The sequence below is a fragment of the Pseudochaenichthys georgianus genome, chromosome 11 (assembly GCF_902827115.2).
Source record: "Pseudochaenichthys georgianus chromosome 11, fPseGeo1.2, whole genome shotgun sequence".
NCBI classification, from domain to species: Eukaryota; Metazoa; Chordata; class Actinopteri; order Perciformes; family Channichthyidae; genus Pseudochaenichthys; species Pseudochaenichthys georgianus.
This window is the reverse complement of record NC_047513.1, coordinates 26,615,134-26,628,232: the sequence shown is the minus strand read 5'-3', so window position 1 is coordinate 26,628,232 and position 13,099 is coordinate 26,615,134.

Here is a 13,099-nt window from a genome sequence, read left to right as displayed (position 1 = left end):
GCATTAACTGTCATCCTTATATCCTTATGTTTATACCTCAGAGTTTCCCTCCATTGACCAACAGAAAGGTTAATGTTAATTTTGTTGCACGTCACCTCCCCCCCCGGGTTATTGTTTTTGCATATTAGAAACGGAGTTTGTGACACTAAAACTGCAATATAATGTTTGTGTAGCAATAATACATACAGTATGACATATTTTTTACATGTCTCCAGTACCGATAAAAAGACCGATAACGTCGGAGCTTAACGGTACCACAGTCTTTAATAATTCATCTCCGGGGGCCGTTTAATACCGGGGCTTGGTACCCATCCCTAACTGTAAGTGTGCAGATTGCTCACATTGCACAGTGTGACTTTGTGAGTCACGGTGTAATTTAAAATGCTACGTGACTGCCCTATGCTACCTACCCAGCATACACACATATACCCTGTACACAATTTCAGACCATGAATGTAATGTGACCATAAACAAATCACAATAACATGCATGGCTTCAATTAGACACTTGAGTTAGTCAGGGTGAAAATACTTACACCATGCCAGATGTAATTATCCTACCAAAAGATTGTTTAAAAATGAGTTCATTCATGTCAATGTGCATCTTTGAGTGTGTCGTGCATGAACAAATATGTTTGTCAGTGTGCAAAATGATTGTAATTATATATAGACATAAGTTATTTGCTGCTTTTCCTCAGTTTTCAAAAGTGCAGAAAAATGAGTTTTGAAAGTCATGCCGAGCACTGCTAATGAATCCCAGCACAAACGGAGATAGCACAAAAGAACAGAGAGGCAGGGAGAAAAACTCACACGAAACACAAAGAAAGTTCAATTCATGTTTCAAGCCATCGCAAGATGTGGGCGAAAAAATAGACAGACTGAAAATAAACAAGAAAAGGGTAAATAAACAGTGCTGTTGTCAAGGTTGTAGATCCTAAAGTTCTCCTAAATCTTTTTGCAGCACAATTAAAAAACAGTGAAAAAGTTGTTCTTTGGACACACTATGATCAAACGTGATTAGTCCTATTTTTAAAATCTGTTATTCAACTTCACTGTGTTGACTCTATCGCCCTCCCATCCACTACAGATGTACAGTTGCTTGATGGTGGTCGTTGACATAATGAGGAGCTTTCTTCCTGCACAGCACCTTTGATATGTTAAAGCAGTCAGACTCAACAACTGGCAGCAGCATCTGAACTGCACAAAATGAACCTTCTGGTAAATAAAGGGAGAGATAGGGAGAAAGGTCAAGAGAGAGGGAAAGCACGATGGAGGAGTGAACATATAAGTCTATCTGGCCCCCACAGAGGGATATGGATGAAGTAGAGACACTGCAAGGTGCGCAACATGAGTTACTCATTCAGACCTACTCATGGATGATTGACAGGCATAACAGCGAAAAAAACACACACATATAAACACACATACACACATACACACACTCGCGAGCTTCCCCCAGACCAGTAATCCAAACGAAAATATCTTCCCTCCGTAGTATTTTTGATCATTTGCTAATAACCAATCAGATCGATGGATTCCAGAGAAGAGGAAACTTTGAAGGCCTTTTTCTCAAAACGATGACTCGGTGACAGTCATTATCTAATGGGACATATTTAGCTTAATATTTGGAGTACAACAACAATCCTGATATCATTAGAAAGCTAGGAATCTCCACTTTCCAATAGTGTATACAACTCAAAATGTGTCTTCGGGTCAATGCGACTGATTTCGATTGAGCAGCAGGTCACAAATATGTTGGCTTTTGAGTTGCATTTATACATTTAAGGAAATGTGAAGACATGCTTATTAGCACAGCAAGTGGTAACAGCTTATGTATGCAGCACTTCCTATATTCATTTTAAATAGCAGGGTGGTATCAATCATATCTAATTACAGTTAAACTAACTAATGGGGGGAAAACATGAAATCAAGTGCTACAGCTCAAGACTCAATTTTATTTTTAAATCTTAACTCAAATATAATTTGTTTTAGTAAAATGTTTCACAACTTTAAGGGGAACTACACAGGCTTTACAAATTAAATTAAAATTAATTAATAATTAAATTTAAATCGTGACATCCCCATCTTCTATGAAGCTACACGGGATAAATGTTAAGAAATGTTGTGGCATTCCTATTGTAGGACATCATATCATAAAGACGGAGTGAGGAGCTGTCAGAGAGTTGGCTGTGGATGATACCTCGATACCTACCTTCAAATTCCTTTATACTCGGCCTATGTTACTGCAAAGGGCTAAACTTCCTGCACGTGGGTGTATGGCATGTTTGAAGATATACCATGATTTCTTGAGGGATAGCTAGTGTTTGACATCATGGACGTGTGACTTTACCATCCTCGTGAGACACCTGTTAACAGCAAAGCCATTTCCCACAGTGGGCAGTGCTAGATCCTTCTAAAATGTCATAACTTGTATAATAAGTGTGAGTTTTCCTTGTAAGTGTCCTTCTATCGTTGTACCCAACATGAATGATTTTTAAGCATCAATAAAATAAATAAGGCAATGCCACTGCTGACATATTGCTCGTGAACATATTCAAAGGGAAAGCTGTATAACTGCACAAATTAAATAGCAGTAAGATATTCAAAACCACATTCACAATGAATAATGATTCATTCCATTCTCCCACCACTAATACTGATTTCTGATTCCAAAAATAAAGAGTAAAACTCGATTTCTATTTGAACCTCTGAAGAAGTAGCCTTGGAGAACTCATCCACTCTCTTTATTTCTGTCCTCCTTCATTCTGTCTCCCGTTTCACCTTTGTTTTCTAATACTTTGGCTGGGGAAATGATGAGGAGAGGCAACAAATGATAGGAGGAACAGTCACCCATTTGTTGGCTGATGCATTATTGATTCCTGGCTCTCATCAGGGAGAAAAGTGAAGGTTTCTGTGGTTGGAGTCACACAAACCTTACACATTGATACAAAAACACACAAATACACGTCCACATGTAACTTCTTGTGTGTGAGCTTGCACAGAAACAAGCTAAGAAAATGTGTCTGGCTCCTGTTCAATTATTTCAGTATACTCTGTAGACACATTGAGATGGTTATTGTCTGCGACAGTTCATTGTCAGTTTCAGAAAATGTTGAACCAAACAACATCCATTAACTTAGTGTGTTTATAGGTGAAAAAAAATCACCACTCAAAACCTCCTGAGAGGTTGCAAATGAATCAGATGAGGTCTGTGATTGGTGGACAGTTTTATAATATGTTATGGAAGGCCTGTACAAGAGGACAAGATGCGTTGGGAACGCTGAGGGCAAATTAGACAGTAGATTAATTATGTTGAATAGGTGGCCCAACACACTATAAATGTCCTCAGCCCCAGCCTGTCTGCAGCAAACAGATGAGTTCATAAACAGACAGTGGAGGACGCTCTGTGTCCTGGGGCAAACAAGTATCTGTGTGAAACGAGACTGTGCCTGGGAGTGAATTGTTTCCACATGCTGGTGTGAATGTGATGAGATGAGCCTGAATGTATCCCAGTGATGAAATAGATGAGGAGTGATAAGTCATTTCCCCCTCATAAGTTTTGGCTGGTGTGTATCTCTGTGTGTAAGTGTTTGCAGGCATGTGTGTGAATCCATACACACAGGCCCTGTTTGCCTTCCATCACAAATGGTGTAGCGGTCTCGTCAGCAAACTGTTGCATAACCAGCCTGCTGTGACACTTTAATTATGTCTACTTGTCTTCCTATGCTACGGGTCAATTTACTGACAGCATAGTTCGTAAATGACATTGTTTTGTTTCCATCCAATTCCCATACTTGAAAATTGAATGGCAGATGATCCAACTTAAATTTGACTATAGCCAGATTAATGCTTCTCTTTTAAGGGGTTATGTTGTACCAATGGAGCCTATTGCACTAGAGGCTAGGGTTGGGAACCGAAACTCGGTTCCAGATGAGAACCGATAAGAAAATGCCGGGTACCGGGTACCCGTACAAAATACACAATTTAGGTTTTGCTTAACGGTTCCTAATTCTGGAGAATCACAGAATGGGCGTCGTCAGCGGGCCGTTGACGGCCGGCTCGGTACGCTGCGGCCGGCACCGCCCTTATTTTATTTTTAACGGCATCATGTAAGTTGCGCTGACAGGCGACAAAGGTCCACAGTTGCCCTGCAGTGAGGCTCCCCCTGCCCTCCCGTAGATAGTTCACAAGCTCAGTCACATCATAACACCAAAGATGGGTCGCGGTAAACGCTCTAAAGTGAGGCTCCACTACACTAAAAAAGAAAAAGAAAAGGCACAGTGTAATGCCTGTTAATAGCTTTCAGTTCAAAGAAAGCACAGCTATTGTGCAATACAAAATGTTGTATTGCATGTATATTTTTTATTTGTAAAAATGTCAGTAAAAGCTTAAAAGAATAAAGATATTTTTGTTATCTAAACATATGACCTCTTTCTTTTACAATTTTGGAATCAAAACGGAGAATCGATAAGAACCGGAATCGATAAGAACCGGAATCGATAAGCAAAACCGGAATCGATAAGCAGAACCGGAATGGGGATCGATACATTTCAAATGATACCCATCCCTACTAGAGGCGCCCTGATCACGTTTTTGCCGCAAATACCGACTGCTGTTATAAAAGACAAACTTTTTTGTCAATTCAAATTTAAACATAAGACATTCTAAATGTTATTGCGTCAATTTAATAACACAATACATAAACACTGAGATTCACAAATGAAAAATGTTTCTGTGCTTTGCAAAGCCCAACATGATTGTGGTTAAAAGCAATACAAACAAGACAGAGCATTTTTTGTCTTCTTGTAGCATGATGAAAATGGTGCAACCAGACATCTGGCTATACAAGACTGGCATGAATCTAAACTAGACTGATGAATAAGCCAGGCCCATAAAACGTCCTACAGCTATTAGCTTACTGCAAATAAATGGGTCCAGGTGCATGTCTGCTGATAGGTAACAAGACGTTTTACTAAAGGAATGCCAAACAAGGTCTCATTTACATGTTTTGTCCAATGGAGAGGTCGGTCAAGATGATTTTTACACATCAAGACAATCAAAGAAAAGACAGGTAATCGTATCCAATATTACTATAACATGATAGTTAAAAAACAACTAGTCCCAGACAGTAGGATCATGTTTGTTCACCTTAGCACTAGGCTTGTCACGATCACAGGTACAGATCAGAACCCAATAGCACGACTCAGATACAACCAGTGTATAGCAATGTTCAGTTTATTCAGGTCAGGGACAGGCAGGGTCAAAACCAGTAATCCGTCAGATAGGCAGCCAAAACCAGACAGGGAGCAGGCAGGAACTCGAGATCCGTAAACAGGCAGGCAGGGATCAAAAACCGGGCAGGACAAAAATCTAGGCTAGAGCACAACACTCACTGGAGAGCTTGGCGGAAACGACAAGACAATCTGGCAAAGGACAAGTGATAGTGAGGTGGTATAAATACTGTGGAGTGATGAGGGAATGAGTAACAGGTGAGGGGAAGGGCTGGGGAGACCAGGTGAGGGAAATGAGCTGATTACAAGGGCCTGGAGGAAGGCGGGATCTGAAATGACAGGAGAGTTTAGATGAGCCACCAAACAAATAAATATAGAAGTGTCTAACTTGTGACAGAACCCCCCCCTCTATGGACGGCTCCTGACGTCCCACGAGGTTGATCGGGATGAGCCTGGTGAAAGTCAGTAATGAGAGATGGGTCAAAGATACTGCGAGCGGGCACCCATGAACGCTCTTAAGGACCATAACCCTCCCAGTGTACCAGGTACTGCAACCCTCTACCACGTCGCCGGGACTTGATGAGGCGACGGACAGTGAAAACAGTCTCCCCGTCGATAGTCCGGGGTGGTGGTGGGGGTCTAGAGGGGGGCTGAAGAGGGCTCACATTAACTGGTTTGATATTGGACACATGGAAGGTAGGATGAATCCTCATAGAAGGGGGCAGATGCAGGCGGACAGCTGCAGGATTGATAATCCTAGCTATGGGAAATGGGCCTACAAAACGGGGAGACAACTTCTTTGACTCAACTCTGAGAGAGAGGTCCCGTGTGGAGAGCCAGACACGTTGCCCTGGGGAGTACTGTGGAGCTGGCTTGCGACGGCGATTGGCGGTCCGTTGATAACGGTCGGAAGAGCGCAGGAGCGCGGAGCAGGCCTTTAACCACATGCGTCGACATCGGCTTACAAACGCCTGTGCAGATGGGACGCTGGCCTCACGTTCCTGTGCCGAGAAAAGGGGCGGCTGGTATCCGCGGGAGCATTGGAATGGAGAAAGACCAGTAAAAGAACTAGGAAGGGTGTTGTGGGCATACTCAACCCATAGAAGCTGCCTCGACCAGGAGGAGGGAGTGGAGGAGCTAGACAGCGTAAGGCAGTCTCCATCTCCTGGTTCATTCGCTCTGCTTGACCATTGGACTGGGGATGAAATCCGGACGAGAGACTGACACTGGCTCCCAGCAGCCTGCAAAACTCGGAGTAAATTGTGGTCCCCGATCAGACACAACGTCACTGGGGAGACCATGCAGCCTGAACACATGTTGTAGCATGATTTCAGCCGTTTCCTTGGCAGTAGGTAATTTGGTTAATGGAATAAGCCGGGCAGACTTGGAAAACCGGTCTATGACTGTGAGTATGACTGTGTTACCGTCTGAGGGTGGTAGTCCGTGACAAAATCCAAGGAGATGTGGGACCAGGGACGATGAGGGATAGGCAAGGGATGAAGAAGACCGGAGGGAGCTTGGCGTGAGGTCTTATTTTGGAGCAGACTAGGCAAGCAGCAATGAATTCCTTGGCATCCTTCTCCATGGAAGACCACCAAAATCGCTGTCGAATCAGGGCTAGGGACCGTCTCACTCCTGAGTGACAAGCCAGGCGAGAGTTATGACCCCACTGGAGAACCTGGGTACGGAGAGTGGCAGGAACAAACAGACGGTTAACAGGACAGGCACTTGGGGCTGGGTGTTCAGCATGAGAGCGCTTGACCTTATCCTCCACCTCCCAGGTCACCAGACCAATGACACATGTAGAAGCGATGATATTCTCAGAATGAGATGGAGAGCTCTCTGGCTGGAACTGGCGAGACAGGGCGTCAGGTTTGATGTTCTTAGAACCAGGTCTGTATGAAAGAGAAAAATCAAAGCGTGTGAAAAACAGAGCCCACCTGGCTTGACGAGTTCAGCCGCTTAGCTGAACGGATGTACTCCAATTTTTGTGATCCGTCCAGACCACAAAAGGCTGCTCTGCTCCCTCCAACCAGTGTCTCCATTCTTCCAGGGCAACTGCCAACAGTTCTCGATTTCCAATGTCATAATTTCTTTCTGCTGGGACAGCTTCCGAGAAGAAGGCACACGGGTGCATCTTCTGATCCTCGGCCGACCGTTGAGAAAGAACTGCCCCAACTCCAGTGTCCGACGCATCTACCTCTACAGTAAACTGCCGAGTAGAGTCTGGAAAAATCAAAATGGAGCAGAGGTGAAGCGTGACTTTAACTCACCAAAAGCCCCTTCGGCCACCGAGGACCACCGGAAGGGAATGTTCTGAGAGGTGAGAGCTGTGAGAGGGGTGCCACCAAACTGTAGTTTCGAATAAACCTCCGGTAGAAGTTGGCAAAACTCAGAAAGCGTTGGAGCTCCTTGCGTGTTGAAGGGCGTGGCCAGTCAGTGACCGCCTTGGTCTTTTCAGGATCCATCTTGATGTTTCCGGTGGAGACCACAAATCCCAGGAAAGGGACTTCTGTGGTGTGGAACACACACTTCTCGGCCTTGACAAAGAGGTGGTTCTCCAAGAGCCTCTGGAGGACTAGGCGAACATGGACCACATGCTCCTGTTTAGACTTGGAAAAAATCAAAATGTCATCCAGGTATACAAAAACACAGATATTGAGAAGATCCCGCAGAACATCATTCACCAACCCCTGGAAGACTGCAGGTGCATTGGTGAGTCCAAAAGGCATGACTAAATACTCATAATGTCCACTAGGAGTGTTAAATCCCGTCTTCCACTCGTCCCCCTCCCTGATTCTCACCAAATGGTACGCGTTACGTAGGTCCAGCTTGGTAAAAATAGTAGCGCCTTGTAACAGTTCAAATGCAGAGGAAACTAGTGGAAGGGGGTACCTGTTCTTGACAGTGATGTTATTGAGTCCTCTGTAGTCAATGCATGGGCGCAGAGGTCTTATCCTTCTTACCCACGAAGAAAAAACCTGCAACAGCAGGAGATGATGAAGGCCGGATAAGCCCTGCATCCAAAGAGTCATTGATATACTTCTCCATTGACTTAGTTTCAGGAGCCGATAAAGAAAAAAGTCGACCTCTAGGAGAGACGTACCAGGTAACAGGTCAATAGGACAGTCATTAGCACGATGAGGCGGGAGTGAGGTGCCCGAACTTTGTTAAAGGCCTCTTTAAGGTCCCAGTAATCCTTGGAACACCGAAAGGTCTTGACGCTCAGAGATAATCGGCTGACTGGAATCATTGAGGAACTAGATCTTAAGCAGACAGCATGACAATGAGCACTCCACTCTCTAATAGTCCCTGAAGCCCAATCTATATGAGGATTATGCCTCCTTAACCAAGGAAACCCCAAAATGACAGGCTGATGTGGTGCATGGATAAGGTGAAAAGAGAGTGTTTCGCTGTGATTACCTGACATGCTCATTTGAACTGGAGTTGAACGGTGTGGTCACTCTGCAGAGAAGACGACCATCTAGAGCTGTAGCATTGATGGGCTTCTCCAAAACCTCCCGACCAAGTCCCATCTGAAAGGCCAGTGTTATGTCCAAAAGACTGGCATCAGCACCAAGAGTCAATAAGAACTGCCACAGTGTGCATTTTCCCCAAGCAGCTCAGCTGAGCATGGGTTAGGGGTCGAGAGGGCATTTCTAAATTCATAATACGGCTCACCAGCGCCCTCTGGATGACTGGTGAGCCCTGCCTTTTACAGACAAGAGAAGGCAAGATGACCCTCCTGGCCGCAGTAAAGACAGCAGTTGTTCCCGCAGGCGGCGCTGTCGTTCTGCCCTCGGAGAGCCGGGTCCGCCCCAGCTGCATTGGTTCAGAAGAGTTAGAAATCCTCCTCTCACCTGTTCAGTAGCATGCACTGACGGGAGAGGCGGAGCCTGAGGGGCGACGGAGAGAAAATCCTCTCTCTCCTCCGCTCCCAGCAGACGGCAGTCAATGCGGATGGAGAGAGCCACCAGCTCATCTAAATCAGCAGGAAGGTCCCGAGCTGCCAGCTCGTCTTTAAGGCGATCCGACAGACCGTTGTAGAAGGCATCGAGAAGTGAGAAGCATTCCAGTTACTCTCGGCGGCTATGGTACGAAACTCGATGGAGTAATCGGACACAGATCTCCCTCCTTGCGCCAGGTATTAAACAGTCCCCGAGCGACCTCTCTTCCGGGTGTAGTGTGATCAAAGACTTTACGCAGTTCATCGGAGAATAAGCTTACAGACGAGCAGGCAGAGGATTGTCTCTCCCATTCGGCGGTACCCAGTCTTTAGCTTTGCCCGTGAGACAATATACGCCACCCGGGATCTGCATCAGGGTGCATTGCACCCCCAGTTGAATGTTATGCACCCTCACTTGAAAAAGAGAAGGGAGTGAAAAATATTACATATACAATAACAATAATAATAATAGTAGTAGTAATATGAAGAAGAAGAATAATAGTTGAAAATAAAATAAACTGTAATTGTAGTCAAATATTGTGGTCCAATAACTATAGTTAATAACCCCCCCCCCCCCCCCCGTCAACCATCGCCGCCGTCTTGGTTCAAAAGAGGTTGGGCACCCCTGCTCTATATAGTCAATGCTATCTTACTCAGAACACAACATGTACACAGCATACTATTTTAACATTACATATTTTGCTTTGATATCTTCTATTTTAATCGGCACATTGTGGCATACATTTTGAGACATTTTATTTTATTAGTATTTTCATTTATGTAACCAATATTCTGAAAATTCAAAGAAAGACAGAGACTTGTACATTTTTGACTGTCTGCTGAATTTAGTTATACATTTGTATTCTAATTTATAACAGTTGAGGCCCAGAGTGAGGAAGAGGAGACTCAGCCAGAAGAAGTGGCAGCAGGTCCCTCAGAAGCCACCACAGGTGATGCTAGCCCTACTGCATACCCTTCTATATGGAAAGAAGAACAATATGAACAGTTCAAACAGAAAAATGATTGCTCACAATGGAAGGCTAGGCTGTACCCCATGCCATGATGTGAAGGATCTGGGTGTCATGGTGGTAATATTGCTATTCAGTGGGCTGATGGAAAGATAATCCCAGCTGGTCAATCAAGGGATGTCCAGCTTTCATCACTGCGCAAAAAAATCCGTGAGCACAAGAACTCTGCAGCACATAATGAAGCAGTCAAGATTCTAAAGACAGCAGATAAAGATATTCTTCTGAACATGAACGCGAGTAGTCAGGAGTCTGTGTTGAGTCTACTGCAAAGGTATTTCATGACAGCCTATTATGTTGGCCAAGAACAACAAGCCTTTCACAGACTTTGAGAGTCTGATTGACCTGCAGCATGCAAATTCTGCTGATTTAGGGCGTGTTTCTGCATAGCAAAACTGTCTGTGTTGACATAATTGAGCATTTGTCATCACAGATGAAAAAGGAACTTCTAAAAAAGATAATAGAGACCAAGAGCAAAATCACAGTATTGGGCAGTGTTGGGCACAAATCAACACTAATTGTGTTCCTGAAGGCTAGTGTTGATGGAGACATGGAGCCCATTGCCTTTCCATCGGACCTGGTTGAGCTGGATAGTATGTCTGCTGCTCATATCAAGGACAGATTATGGGTTGCTTGCTTAAAATGGCTTCACTGTTGAGTTGCTGAGAGAAATCCTCATTGGATTTTGCAGTGATGGGGCCAGTGTCATGCTTGGAGTGAAGTCAGGTGTTGGGAAGTTGCTCCAGGATGACTTCCCAGGCATCATACTAGGCACTGCCTTAATCACAGACTGGAGCTTGCTGTTGACCAGGCACTGGATGTGACAGGGGGAACAAAGGACTTCCAGGCATTCATGGACATCCTATATTCATTATATAGCCAGTCACCAAAAAACATGCGGCAGCTGAGTGAATGTGCTCAACCTGGACATCGCCCTCAGGAAGATTGGAAAAGTGTTCAGTGTTCGCTGGGTAGCTTCTTCATGGAGGGCAGTCTCTCCTGCAGTTTGGCAGTCTTATCCAGCCTTGGCACAACATTTCCGTAAGGCATCAGAGGATGATACAAGGGACAGCAGAGAGAGGGGCCAAATTCAAAAGGTCTGCTTTCTAAGTTGTGTTCCATCAACTTCCTGAAAAGTCTTGCACTGATGGCAGATGTTCTGACTGAACTTAAGAACTTGTCAGAAATTCTTCAAAACAGGAAGACCACACTCCCAAAGGCCCATGACATCATGACGACGTATGTCAAACGCATAGAAAGTTTCAATCGCTACCCAGGACAACATGCAGTTGATGCCAGTCAGGCAGAGGAAGTGATGGAATTCAAGGGAGAGGAGTTAAGAGTTGGCAGGTCTCCCATCATTGACTCTGCTCAGTTCATCCGAGCAGTGGCAGACAAGATGAAAGAAAGACAACCACAGCAAACAGAGCACAGGCCAGTGTTGCAGCCAACCGAAAAGAGGCTTATAACAGCCATATCAATCAAATGGCAGTCCTCAACCCTGACAACTGGGACCATGACAATCCTTTGGAGATAATGAGGTGAGGGCTTTGTGTGATGTCCTACATGTGAACCAACAAGAGGAACATCTTGGATTCACAGAATACAAGGCCAGTGGAGGAAGAAACATTCCCAACAAATGAAGAAGTTGCTCATGGCAGTGGACACACTGTCTCCAAGCAATGCTGACTGTGAATGGGGGTTCAGCACAATGAACAACATCATAACTGAGTATAGGAGCAAACTTACAACAAAAAATGCAGCAAATATCCTCTTCATCAGCTCTGTGGGACCACCATGCAGACAGTGGGATCCACTGCCTTATGTGAATACCTGGCTGGGCAAAGGAAGAAGAGCAGCCCACTCAACAAGCTGCATGGCTCGCCAGTACACAGAAGAGGAGAGCTACTTCAGCCCTCTGTGGAAAATGTGGAAAAGTGTGTAGTTTACCTCCCTCAACATGCCTTGCTAATGGTCTGTTAAGTTTTGACACAAGTTGTATGCACAATTGAAAATAAATAATTGACTATACATATTGTCAAATGTTTCTAATTTGTACCCCATAAAGGCATTACAAATGTGAAGTTTGTGTTCAGGGATGCATGAAGCTGGGGGCGGGAGGAGAACAATATGAACCAATGAAGGTCGGGGTAGCATTATAGTACCTGCAAGAAATTCAAACCACTTTCACCCCTGGATGTGAGTGTACCGAGAGTGGACAGCGCACAGTAATTGTGACCTATAGGGTAAAGGTTGGCAAGGGGTATCATTATAGAAGAGACTCCATGCAGTAGTGTACAATTGAAGCAAAACTCTACCATACCAGCTCCACTACTGAAAATAAATCTATTGTTTGTCAACAAGCATGAAGGACTGTTAGGACCTACTGATAGTAGTGGCTTTTGTGTAACAGCTGCTACAAAAGCATAACTACAAGTTGCTAGGTTAGGATACTGATTGGAAACATGCCATTATTTCTGTCCATCCATTCCATGTAAGATTCCTCCTCCTCCTCTCTGGTTCAGGTGGAATAATGGAGGATGGAGGAGTCCCAGTTATTCAATTACACACCCTGGACATGATACACACACACACACACACACACACACACACACACCACACACACACACACACACACACACACACACACACCACACACACACACACACACACACACACACACACACACACACACACACACACACACACACACACACACACACACACACACACACACACACACACACACACACACACACACACACACACACACACACACACACACACACACACACACACACACACACACACACACACACACACACAGCTGCCCTCTCTCTCTCTCTTTTTCCTCTTATTGTTGTAATGGAAGTCTGTAAATAGGGCAATTTCGAGTTG